Genomic DNA, 12,605 nt, shown 5'->3' with positions numbered 1-12,605 from the left:
GTGGTAAAAACTCATTAGAGTGGTGCTAAAGAACTCATTCAGAGTGATGGTAAAAAAAACCATTAGAGTGGTGGTAAAGAACTTGTTAGAGTGGTGGTAATTTACTCAGAGTGATGGTAATGAACTTGTTAGAGTGGTGGTAATTAACTCATTAGAGTTGAACTCGTTAGAGTGGTGTTAATTTACTCTTTAGAGTGGTGCTAAAGAACTCATTAGAGTGGTGGTAATTAACTCAGAGTGGTGGTAATGAACTTGTTAGAGATGTGGTAATTAACTCATTAGAGTTGTGGTAATGAACTCATTTGAGTGGTGGTAATTCACTTGTTAGAGTGTTGGTAAAGGTGTGTTTAATGCAGCTCAGTTTTATCGTCTTCCCCCTTTTATTTGTAAGAGAGCTCTTTCCAAAGTGTCAGTGTTATTAAGGACCCATCAAGTTTTGCTGCAACAGCACTACTCTCAAAAGAGGTCTGGGTTCCCCAACAGGCACAGTAAAACTAGGGCATGGACATTAGAGTTTGTTGAACTAGTGTCCGTTGTTCAAACAGCTTCATTACTACTCTCCTGTTCCCAGCTCTTCCCAGAAGGCCTTCGTTAAACATTTATGCTACTTTTCTCCAAGTAATAACCCTTTCAGTGTTTCATTGGATCTTATTTTGCCAGTGTGTTAGTGATTAAAAAGTGCATTTTAAAATTTTGTTTTGTTACGTTTTTTCCTTTCTCTTTAAATGCAGTGTCCTTCTGGGTAAACTGACTCCAGAGGTACAGACACAGACGTATATAGTTGTGGGTTTCCTCCAGCAATATGTGCACTTAAACAGCAAAATCAAACTTTCAGTGGTTGCAAAAACTCCTCATGCCTTTTATAAGACCCTTGTGTAAAAAAGGATTGAGAATACTTGGGCTGTGAGTATCATAAAAGTTTAAGAAATGGCTGCTAGTAGATTCAGAGTAAATGTAACAGCAAATCTTAAACCTTCCATTAACCCAAGAATGACACTTAAGTCCTTCCAGCAGAGTGCACACAACTTACCGTCTGTACCGTAATGACAGCAGCCTTCACAGTTGTCATGTTGGTGGAGTGTGTCCTTTAGTCGTGGTGTTTGTGGACTGCAGGACTGTAATAGAACTCTTTCCTTTCCTCAATGGTTCTCTCATCACAAGCGTTTGAAACAGAGCAAAGAGAAACACTGCAGGATTTTGGTTCACTAGTGCAGTGACTTCAATAACAAAGTGGCAAATGGCAACAAACAAAAGAAGGTTACAAGAGGCTGCAAAGAGCAGGTGGACTCTGAGGTGAGCAGACGGCATGACTCAGCGGCACCGGCGTGGCCCAGACGTGCGGGAGCAGTTGGCCTTTCCTCACGGCATTTCCTCACGACGTTTCCTCATGGCATTTCTTCACGATGTTTCCTCATGGCGTTTCCTCATGGCATTTCCTCATGGCGTTTCCTCACGGCGTTTCCTCATGGCGTTTCCTCACGACGTTTCCTCATGGTGTTTCCTCATGGCGTTCCCTCACGGTGTTTCCTCACTGCATTTCCTCACAGCATTTCCTGATTCCACTGCCCGATGATGTCAGGAAACTAGGGCAGGTGCTGCTCCTGTGGGGTCAGAGCATGTGGGTGCAGGTGTGCAGATTCTCATAATAACGCTCACTGGAAATTTGTCACTATGACAAAATTGGTCCCAATATTATGTATAAAATAGCGCATATCTGCTGGAGCAGTAGCCAGATCATCGGACGCTTCAACTCTGTGACAAATGGTTTAAATTCTATTGTAGTGATTTGATAAAAAGTGACTCATGAGAAAAATGTTTATATCCATTATTGCTATGAATATTCATTACAGTTGGTTAGACATGCCTCTGAAGTGTTTCATCTCCTTCAGGTTCATGAAGTTTCAATTTAGAATGTTAATACAACTCGATAACACTGCTCAGCACTTTCCATGTAAGAATTCTCAGGGTTTTCAAACTTGCATTACACAAGCTGAAAATCTCAAGGTACCTTTAAAATAGTAACCAAATGAGAAATACCAAAACAAAGACTTTAGTCTCTGTGCTCTAGCTGTGGTGTTATTATAGCTAAAAACCAGAGGCACCAGTGACACAGTTTGTGAAAACCTAATACAGTCTGCAGTAAATATGAATTTCCTGCTAGCGTGTCACAGCTGTTTTCAGGTGGTTAGAAAGGTTTCGAGTGATTAGTAAAGTTTCTATAATTTGGCTTTGCTGTGCAGGGTAACTAGCCTCGTTGTAAGATAATTTCAATCTCTCTAGTGCTCCCTTACAGCACCAGTGTCTGCAGATGACTCTGCAGTAATATTTCCCCAAATGAAAGCAGGCTCCTGGTTGAGCTTGTTGAGCTTGCAGATGATTGGTTAACCTCTCTTTCTCTCTCAGGTGATTGGTTAACCTCTCCTTCTGCACAGTGTTATTTCTATTAGGACCTTGTTTACAATCATAAACCTTAACTTTCTTTGTGTTTTGGTCTGTTCTTAAGGTACTAAACTGTTCTAAACTGTCCTTGAGGTACTCACTTGTCTTAAATACAATATTTTGACCTATAACTATTAGATTGTTTCTGTGAGTCTGAGAAAGTTGATGTATAAATAAGATGTATTAAGATGCATTATTGGTGTTTTAACTGAAGGTTACACAGGTCAATGATCTGAGCCGAGGGTGATGTACAGACAGCTGAGGGTGATGTACAGACGGCTGAGGGTGATGTACAGACGGCTTTTATGTCCGTGCTGGCTGAACCACCCATACTCGCGCCAGCCTTGAGGACCAGTGGAGACCCAAGTGAAGGAGCAGGTGTAGATGAGCTTTCGATCGTAGCCCTGGGGAGACAGCGCTGTCTGCACATGCCTTCTCTTCATCTGCCGATCTCTTCCTCAGTCTTGTGCATCCTTGAAGTGTCTAACACCAGACAACCACGACATTACTTGGGGTTCTTTTGATTGAGGATCACTTTATGATCCTGACGATCATATATATGAGAAACCTGCTGATATCCAGACAGGCAAAGGTCACCTGTTTTATTTTGCCGAGGGACATTACTGATCACAGAAGTAGACTAGTAATGATGAACAGAGAGTAACACACAAAGCATTAGCATGGCGTGGCTCACAGAGGGGTGAATGAGGACCAGCATTGATTCTGAGCAACCAGCGGTGTATCACGGTGTGTAGCATCTCAATAGCCAGTCCTCCAACCTACTCTGCACTGTGGATGTCTGGGACTTCTGAAGACAGGGCTGTCTGAAGGGCTTGGCATGTCTCACAGAGACAGCAGAACTACCCTCTAGCTAGCGACGAGGATCAAACATTCAGAGTCTTCCATCACCTATTAGATGAATAGCTGCTTGACCCACTGCCAGCTCACCTTAAGAATTAATCAGCCAAAAAAATGTGGATGAAGTATGGTGGACATTTTTTTAGTGCTATGGGGTGGTTTGTGGAGGTCATGCTTTGTCTGGAGGCCAGGGAAGGAGAAGCTTTTCGTCTTTGTGGGCGTGTGGGCTGCCAGGGGTTTTTATGAACTTTGATGAATGGGGTCTTGGCAATTTCCTCACTTTAACTTTCCCAAAGGTTGTAGGCAGCTTCATATGCAAATAAGCAATTTTTATACTTACAGAACAGAATGTGACTGTATAACATCAACACGACTCTTACAGCCCTCATCAATAGGAGCTGTGAAACACAACCCTAGAGATCATCTTTAGTCCAATTGCACGAGGCACTATCAAGTGTGGGATTCACCAAGGAGATGCTTGGTCTCCACTGCTGTTGCTCATTGACCTGAACCCGCTCAGCAAAATAATCACCAAGACAGACAGACATAGATACATAGAAACATGCTGTGTGACTGTGTCACTGTTCTCAGGTTTTGTCATGTTTACTGCATCCTGCACATGCCTCCCACTGTTTTCTGATCCATCTGCATGTATGCCACCCTGTTTACAATGCTGTTGTGTTGTTGTGTGTATCTTAGAAACTAGGGTGGCCAGTTTAATAACCCCTAGAATGAGGACATGCAGTGCATGGGAATATGACACTAAAACACATAAAACTATCCCAAACATCATGAACCATAATCTATTTACATTAAAGCATTAACTTAAAGATTTCAAGATCACCTGCAAAACATCTGGGTGAGCATTTCAAGGGTAGTCTTTCTGTCGGTAGCTGGTAGGGGAAATACCAGGCGATCTGTTAAACCTACTAAATACTAAGTAGGTGCTTTGATATATATGTGACCCAGTGACATGCTAATGGGAAGCAGATATCAGTTCAGTCCAAAAGGATGACAGATGGTTGTCCATCCAGGCATTATGCTGAATTAAGGCCAGGGAGCAGTAAGACAGGGTTATACAGCCTGTAGCTGGATACAGGGCCAGTCTACGAGAAACATGGAATGACAAAGGTAATGGACTTAAATCAGCTTCCTGTGGCTTTGTGGAGGGAAATGGGACCAGGGCCACCTTGAATCTGAAACACTAAGTTTCAGGGACTTTATGTGATTGAGTGCCTGTTTGTTTTTTTAATGAAAGAAGAACCATTAATAAGACTTTTAATGCAGGTGGCATTTACCAAAAACCACATGCTGCATTCTGATGAATTTGGCATTTCACGTGAATTTGATACCACAAGGTAATAGAATTTGATGACTCGAGTTAATGACAGTCATTCAAAACAATGGATTACACTCATACCAGAAGTGACTTTCAAAAGTGCTTTGTCATCTAATATGGATAAATCCCAATGCTAATTAAAAACATAGATGCTAGACCGGTGTCATTGCAGGATAGCCACCGGTGTATGCTAATCATCAGCATACATGCTACCCTTAGGGGTATGCTAATCATCAGCATCTTAGTCATCACCACATGCTAATCATCATCATATCCTAGTCATAAATATGCTAATCATAAGCATGTCACTCATCAGTGTATGCTAACCAATAATGTATGCTAACCATCAGCATATGATAAACATTTACTGTGCTATTTACATTCTGCTTAGTCTTTTTGTGAATTTGACGCTCACAACCTATTTAGAAACATTTTCTTACGTATGCATTGGGGAATGGTTCCTCATAGGGTTGTGTACTACAATACATAATATGTAGCATTCATTAAACTAGGAAATATTGTAGCAGTAAGGCTGTGTTCGAAATAGTCTACTACATACTACTGGCATACTGATCGAGCCCCAAATCAGTATGTCGTATGCAGTATGTGACCAAAATGAAAATTTCCAGTACGCAAAACATACCCGGATGACCTACTACTTCCGCAAAATATTCCAGTAGGCTACGCGAACAGAGCTATCTTCGTGGTGTACTGCATCCCATCATGCAACGCTACGTTCACGTGACCCCGTAGTGTGCTTTGCTTTTGTCGCATACTGGAAACTGTACTGCATACTACTACGAGGACCAGTATGCAGTATCCAGTATATACTGAGTCCAGTATGCAGTATCCAGTATGTAGTAGTCTATTTCGAACACAGCCTTACTCTGAATGAGCCCTGGGCGGGGCTTCAGCAATCCCAGAGTGCTGTGCAGGTAGCTCCAGCGTTAGCCATAAGGTAATTATGTGCGTGTTGGTGCGTATTTCGCCTTTTTCCTCACACTTCTTTTTATTGCTGTTTTCTAAATACAAGTAGTTCATTTGAATTAATAGGAGTTGCTCAGACTAGATATTGTCTTCTCCTAAGTCACTATATGATGAGTTTCAGGATCAGAACTGAAGGGCACACGCTCCAGACCTGTTTAACTCACAGATCTTTTGATTGTCACCATTGACGAAGGTTGAAAAATCTCTGTAAAAACGTTTCCATCACAGTGATTTGAGTGCAGTTGTGAATTCACATGTCTAAGTGTACAACATTGCTCTTAGCTAATCTCTGTACATTGACCATCAACAGTGTGAGTTACAGTACGTGTTCTAAAAATGACCATCTAATTATCTTGTCATTCACATATGTTTATTTTGGGCTCCTGATACCATAGAAACATTTCATGTTGGAATTCTTAGGCTGTGATCTGAGATCATGGACTTTTTAGACTCTTTAGACCATAGAACAGACTTTCTTCTTCACTGGGTACTCAGCTGATACTGGATATAACCCACTAGACTGCTGTCATCAGGTACACACCTGTTACAAGGTGCATCGTTGTTAGCAGGTACACTGCTGCTGCTAGTGCACACAGGTATTAAGCCATGACAAGAGGAGGCTAAAGAAACCAGAGTGGTGGGCTAATGTAACAGTGGTGAGTTAAACGTGAAATGCTGTTAACTGTTAAAGCCTTCAGGGCTGCAGATCATTTCTGAGTTAATTTCAGAAATCTATTCAACATTGCTCATGCGGCTCTGCACTATTCCCTGGGAAGGGGGAGTGGAAGGTCGCACCTTGACAGGTGCATGATGTGTGTTTGTAATTTCACAGTGTTAATTTACCTTCGATGTCCATCAGTGCATACTGGTCTAATCAAAGACATGCCAAAACATTAATTTCCTAGGAACATTAGCTTAAATGGTAAAATCTTATTTCCATTGCTGGGAGTAAAAAGAACAGAACCATGCAGTCTTTCTAGTATCGCTGTCATACAGAGCCGAGTTCGAACTTGTGGATTCTGCACCTTCTGACAGAGTTTATGAAACCAGGATGGACATGAAAACAGCTTCAGTCTCTGTGAAAATGGCTCTGTGAGTCATTTTCAGTAGGTTGCCCTTCTGGAAGAACCAGCAGCTCTCTATGTGTAGCGTGTGCATAGAAGGTCTGGGAAAGTCCTTGATGCTGCTAGAGGTTCTGGGGAAGTCCCTGATGCTTTCCCATGACCATGGGGACATTTTATGTTTGTCACTTGTTTCTGACATTTCTGTCGTAACGCATGAGAAATGGAAGGTTTGTGTGAGAGTGTGACTCTGGAACAAACTGGATAAGCATAAAGGTCTTTGCCTAATTCATGTCTTACCTCTAAACTAGTGAAAGACTTTCTGCTTTACAACACTGTAACACACCCAATGGTGGAATTCAACAACCAGCATTTTTTAAATCACACAAGCTTTATTTCACAAGGCAGTGGGGGCGATACTAGAAGTTAAGTATACTATTAAGGGTTTTTTCTGTTTCTGAAAAGTTTTATGCAGAAGGCAGGTCTATTGTGATTCTGCCATAATACTAACACAGAGGTATGTTAGCAAACATCACAGGCTCATCACTTTCTCCTCAGAGTCTCATCACTTTCTCCTCAGTGTCTCATCACTGTCTCACTGGCTAATGTAATCACCACATTTGTGTTCTTTGATCTTCCTCTATTTTGCATTTAATACCCCATATTTACAATTTGCATATTATAGTTGCAAATTATAAATGACTTCAGAGTTCTTAAATTCATGTTTATAGCACTTGGCTGACACTCCCACAGGTACCTTGAAGCTTAGAAAGGCATTTATCCTTAATTAAAGAGTCAGGACTCAGTACTTTCAGCAAGAAACAACTTCACACAGAGCATTACCACACAGTGTCTTCATATTCTGATTTTAAAAGCAGAGTTTGATTATTTAAAGCAGGTGCAAAAAATATTTAGAAACATTACATATAAATGGGCAAGACCACCACGCTTCTGTTACATTGTGTTCCTGCTTCCATTGTTGTACATCAAGTGAACCCCATTTTGCAGATATTTGTGTGTGTAGTTGGAGTGTCTACACTGACAAAACTGGAATGGTAACTTTAAATGTTTTTCACATGATGAAAACCTTCTTGATATTGGGTAGGATGTGCCCAATGTAAATAACGTTTAATAAAAATGGTGCTCAATGCCCCTTTTAATCCCTGTAGTTGACAAAAAAAAAATTGTTAATTAATGGAATAAGTCGAGAGCACTTGGAAAAAATCCACAGTGGCACTTATCTGAGTTCCTTCAGGATCTGCTGAGATGAATGAGCCTTAATTTACTGTGATAACTACAATGGTGAAACACTGCCATGGAATCAGATTTGTTGAAAGTCGTTCTGAGCCACATGGGAATGACGGCAATAATGGCTTCATCATTCTGAACACTTAATGCTTTCATTCTAATTGAAATGAATGAATGAAAATGAATGTTTCCTGTGTTTTGCATGATAAAGTTCTGAATCAGTTTAAGCTTTACGCATCACACTGATATGTTTCTAGAACTTGTATGTGCCGATGGTTTATCATAAGAGCCTCTTCTGAAACACTTTACCAGTTTATCGCTGGTAATTTATGCACTTCTATTTATGTTATCCACTGACCCATACAAACAGGCCTCCGACATTTAACAGACTAACGTCTGGAAAACAAAAGTAATTATTGCTAATGTGGAATAGACACATGCTTACTCTTACAGAGGAATATCTTTCTCTCTCTCTCTCTCTCTCTCTCTCTCTCTCTCTCTCTCTCTCTCTCTCTATCTCAATTTCAAGATCAAGAATTCATTTACTTGAATTGTTGTTAATATCTATTGCCAAAGCAATTAATAAAATAGTATAATATAATATAATATAATATAATGTCACGGTACGGCGGCCCCCTACTGGTCGTCCCCGTCTACAGCAGCAGCTTGTCCTGTGGGTGTGGTGTTGTGTTCTTCCCTCAGGTGGGCGGAGCCCGCGATCCATCTCACCTGAGGGTCGTTTGTTCGTCTATATATGTCTTGTCTTTGTACCAGTTGACTGCTGGTTTTTATATCCTTAATTCGGATCAGTTCACGGGTTTTGGTTTGCGCACTTTACATATTAAACCATCCTATTTCCCTGAGACTTGGCGTGATCGCTTCCATTTATTTTCGCTCACCCTGCCCGTCACATATAATATAATATAATGTAATATGTGATACTGTTGAAAAAACAGTAAAGTAAAATACAGTGCAGTACAATAAAGTAAATCCTTACAGTAAAGATTAGTACATTCACCAGCCACTGTATCAGGGACACCTGTTCAACTGCTTATTAAATCAAAAATCTAATTAGCCAATCACATGACAGCAACCCAGTCCATTCAGATTAGTAGGCGAGGTTAAAGCAACCTGCTGAAGGTCAAACTGAGCATTACAATGGGGAAGTGACTTTGAATGTGGCATGAATGTGGCGTGGCTGTTGATACTATAAAGGCTTGTCTGAGTATTTTAGAAATTGCTGATCTACTGGGATTATCATGCTTAACTGTCTCTGATGTTTTGCATAGAATGATCAGAAAAAACAAACTATCGAGGGAGTAGCAGTTCTCTGGTGAAAATGCCCTGTTGATGTCAGAGGTCAGAGGAGAACAGCCAGACTGGTTAGAGTTGATAGAAAGGCAGCAGTAAATCAAATAACCACTCAGTACAACAGTAACTCAAATTACCACTTATTATCATCAGGGATTAAGAAGAGCTTCTCTGAATGCACAATACGTCCACACTGCTATGGTCTCTTGTCAGCTAAGATCAGGGAACTGACACTACAGTTTGCACAGGCTCAAAATTGGAAAAATGTTTCCTGATCAGATGAGTCTCAATGTCTGCTATGACATTCAGATGGCAGGGTCAGAACTTGGTGTAAACAACATGAAAGCATAGATCCCTCCTGTACCAGCTGTTCAGGTGACGGTGTAGGTGTGTGCCTACCAATTAAACACTACAGCCTACCTGAGTATTAAACAATACAGCCTACCTGAGTATTAAACACTACAGCCTACCTGAGTTTTAAACAATACAGCCTATCTGAGTATTAAACATTACAGCCCACCTGAGTATTAAACTCTACAACCTACCTGAGTATTAAACACTACAGCCTTCAATTAAACTACAGGACACACTGGGACTACAGGCTAACTACAGGCTAAAATCTCTAAAGGCCTCTTGTCATTTGCAGTAGCTTTATGGAGTATTAGTAATGATTAATGCTCTCAAGACTTGCCTGATGGACACCCACTGACACATGTCCATTAGTACTGAAATCAGCCATGCATCACATTAACATCCAGCACTACGTCAGGCGTGGGACCACAGTGTATGAGTTGAATTCCAATAGCATCAAAGTGGCACAGCAGGTTTGAGTTCAGTGACCCTGAGTGGGTTTGGAGGCAAATTTTCTAATTACCACACCTAATTACTTATGCCACATCATAAGTATGTTACGAGGGCCCTTTTCTGGCTATGGTAGACAAGCTAGCAGTTCTGTGTTGCAGGCTCCTTCGTCTTTAAGTTTGAGGTAGGACAGCAATCACTGGAGCGATTGGAAATGATGGTCACAGTGCAGAAGGAACTTCCCCAGAATAAAGACCATCGCGTTTCTCAGTCACAGGGTCTCTCGTCCCGTCAGGGAACCTTGAAAGGACAGTCCCTACGGAACGAAGTACACTTTTGGAGTTGGAGGTGGTGTGAGACAAGGACCAGGAGCACTTGTGAAGCAGCGATGGCACATGGCAGCTTCTAACACCTCAACCTCAGCCTCAACACACTGACATACACAAACCATGCAAATAGCTTTTAGGATGTGTGACGTACTTTTCACTAGAATTTATATCAGTGTTTATATTTTTTATTATTTAATTAATGTGAAAATCTATAAAAAAAACCTTTCTTGCCAAAGACAGCAGCACCTGGGGATTTCTGTCCTACTCATGGCCAAACACACATCATTCATATTTGTCTTGGTGGTTTTCTTTAGTGACCTTTCAAGACAGCTCCTAGATGGTCATCCATGTTGAGTGATGAGACTCATCTTCACAAGTCAAAAAGAAATAGCCATCACCAGAGCGTGGAAGTGCAGCATTATTAATAGCCACTGCTGATCTACTGAAAGAAGCCAGAGAACACAGAGGCTCTGGGTCCAGTACACTGAGTTCAAATGAGAACATTTGTCATGTTTCTCGGTGCAGAGATGTAATCTACACCACCATTACACTCATGTTCCTTTTAAACCATACCCTTTGGCAAACTCTGGAGCCTGAGGGTTTGCAAGCCTACACTCAAAGAATGTACATAGACATACACACACACACACACACACACACACACACACACACACACACACACACTCGCGCAAACATAAGCAGCAAATTACTTTGCTATGCTCTTTTCAAGCTTTCTACTTGACTGAGATTAATTTCATAATACATAGTCATTAAATATTATCAGGCCACCATACTGTACTGTATTACCATTTTAAAGGTGCACTAGAGATAATGGATATAAAATAAACAAAACGTCCTCGTTGTCTTTCCCCAAACCACAGATTCCAGTACACTTCCCAGCGTGTGTGTGGAAGCAGCTGTATCTCTTACACACTCAGGATGATGTGATTTCTTATTCGTCACACTGTTGTGTGTGATAATGATGGTACTGAAAGCTTTCGGATTTGTGGATGTGACGAGTAGTGAGGGAGAAGAACACACAATGTTTGCTGAGAGCAAAACCGCTATCATGATCCATGGGAAAAACTAGGATCAAAATCCCTGGAAATGTAGAAACCCTAGAATAAATAACGAAAACCAAAATGTAATGATGCAAAGAACTAATACAGAAGCATAAAAAAACACTGGAGGACAGAAGCACAACACAATAACTGACCATGACGACAGGACTGGTTATAAATGATTATGGGAATACAACCTAGAGGTAGACACAAGAAAAAGTGCATATGCACAAACAACCAAACAAGGTGGGGACAGCAAAGAACAAAAACAAAACCACATGGCATCTATCAGCATGGCACCTGCCACGCCCAAGGAGGGAGACCATAACAGAAATCCCACACTTCTCACATGTGAAGTGTGCAGTGGTTACCAGGGACCCCAGACATTTGGGCATGATGCAATCGTCTTGACAAGACAGGGACAAAAGTGACACCTGAATGGGAATAAAATCAGATGGCACTCAGTACCAGTGGAACCACTACAGGCAGGGACTGAAGCAGGGCCTGGGGCAAAGACAGAAACAAAAGTAGGGTCAGACAAAGGGACTGAGACAGAAGCAGGGTCAGGAGGGTCTTCTTAGAAGTAGGTACAGCAGTAGCACCCTCTAGGGGCAGGGTATGAGAGCTAGACCCAGCAGCACACAGCTCTGTAAAAAAAAGCACAGACATCCTGCTCTCTAGAGGATAGGGCACCTACTACAGTCAGGACTGTGGACAGTTGGGCTGAGACAACAGACCGTGGGACTGGAGAGAGAATCTAAGGTCTAGGTTTCTGACACATCACTGGCCGTTTCATCACCCTGCCTGGTCTCTGCCCACCTGAGGCCGTCTCTAGCCTCTCTGGTGAATGCTCCCTTGATTAAAAGGAGAGTAACTTTTTGTACTCATTAAAATAGTACTGGCACCAAAGATTTAAATCAATGCACACGCTCCCTATTGGATGTAGCTCCACCCAGCGACAAGCCCCTGTTCCTGCAGTTCTAGGGATTTGTTATCCAACCCTGATAGTTTCTCGCTATCTGCTTCCTTAGGCGGTCAGTTATTCTGACCACCACATTCTGGTTGGTGCCATGGGAACAATGACAACACCCCCCAAGGGGAGGCCATGACAGGTGAGACCTTCGGTGAACACTCAGGTGAAAGCTGTAGATGTTGGTGTCAGAAATGTGTT

The 12,605-nt window shown here is 41.7% G+C and overlaps 1 protein-coding gene across 2 annotated transcripts in view; it reads left to right on the top strand.

Annotated features, from left to right (window-relative positions):
- Nucleotides 1-12,605, top strand: part of LOC143514389 (calcium-activated potassium channel subunit beta-4-like) — a 34,543-nt gene that overhangs the window by 14,519 nt on the left and 7,419 nt on the right. The gene's annotated exons all lie outside the window — the stretch shown is intronic.

This window comes from Brachyhypopomus gauderio, chromosome 5 (genome assembly GCF_052324685.1).
Source record: "Brachyhypopomus gauderio isolate BG-103 chromosome 5, BGAUD_0.2, whole genome shotgun sequence".
Classification (NCBI taxonomy): Eukaryota; Metazoa; Chordata; class Actinopteri; order Gymnotiformes; family Hypopomidae; genus Brachyhypopomus; species Brachyhypopomus gauderio.
Note: the sequence above shows the minus strand (reverse complement) of the source record. Positions and strands in the feature narration are given on the sequence as shown.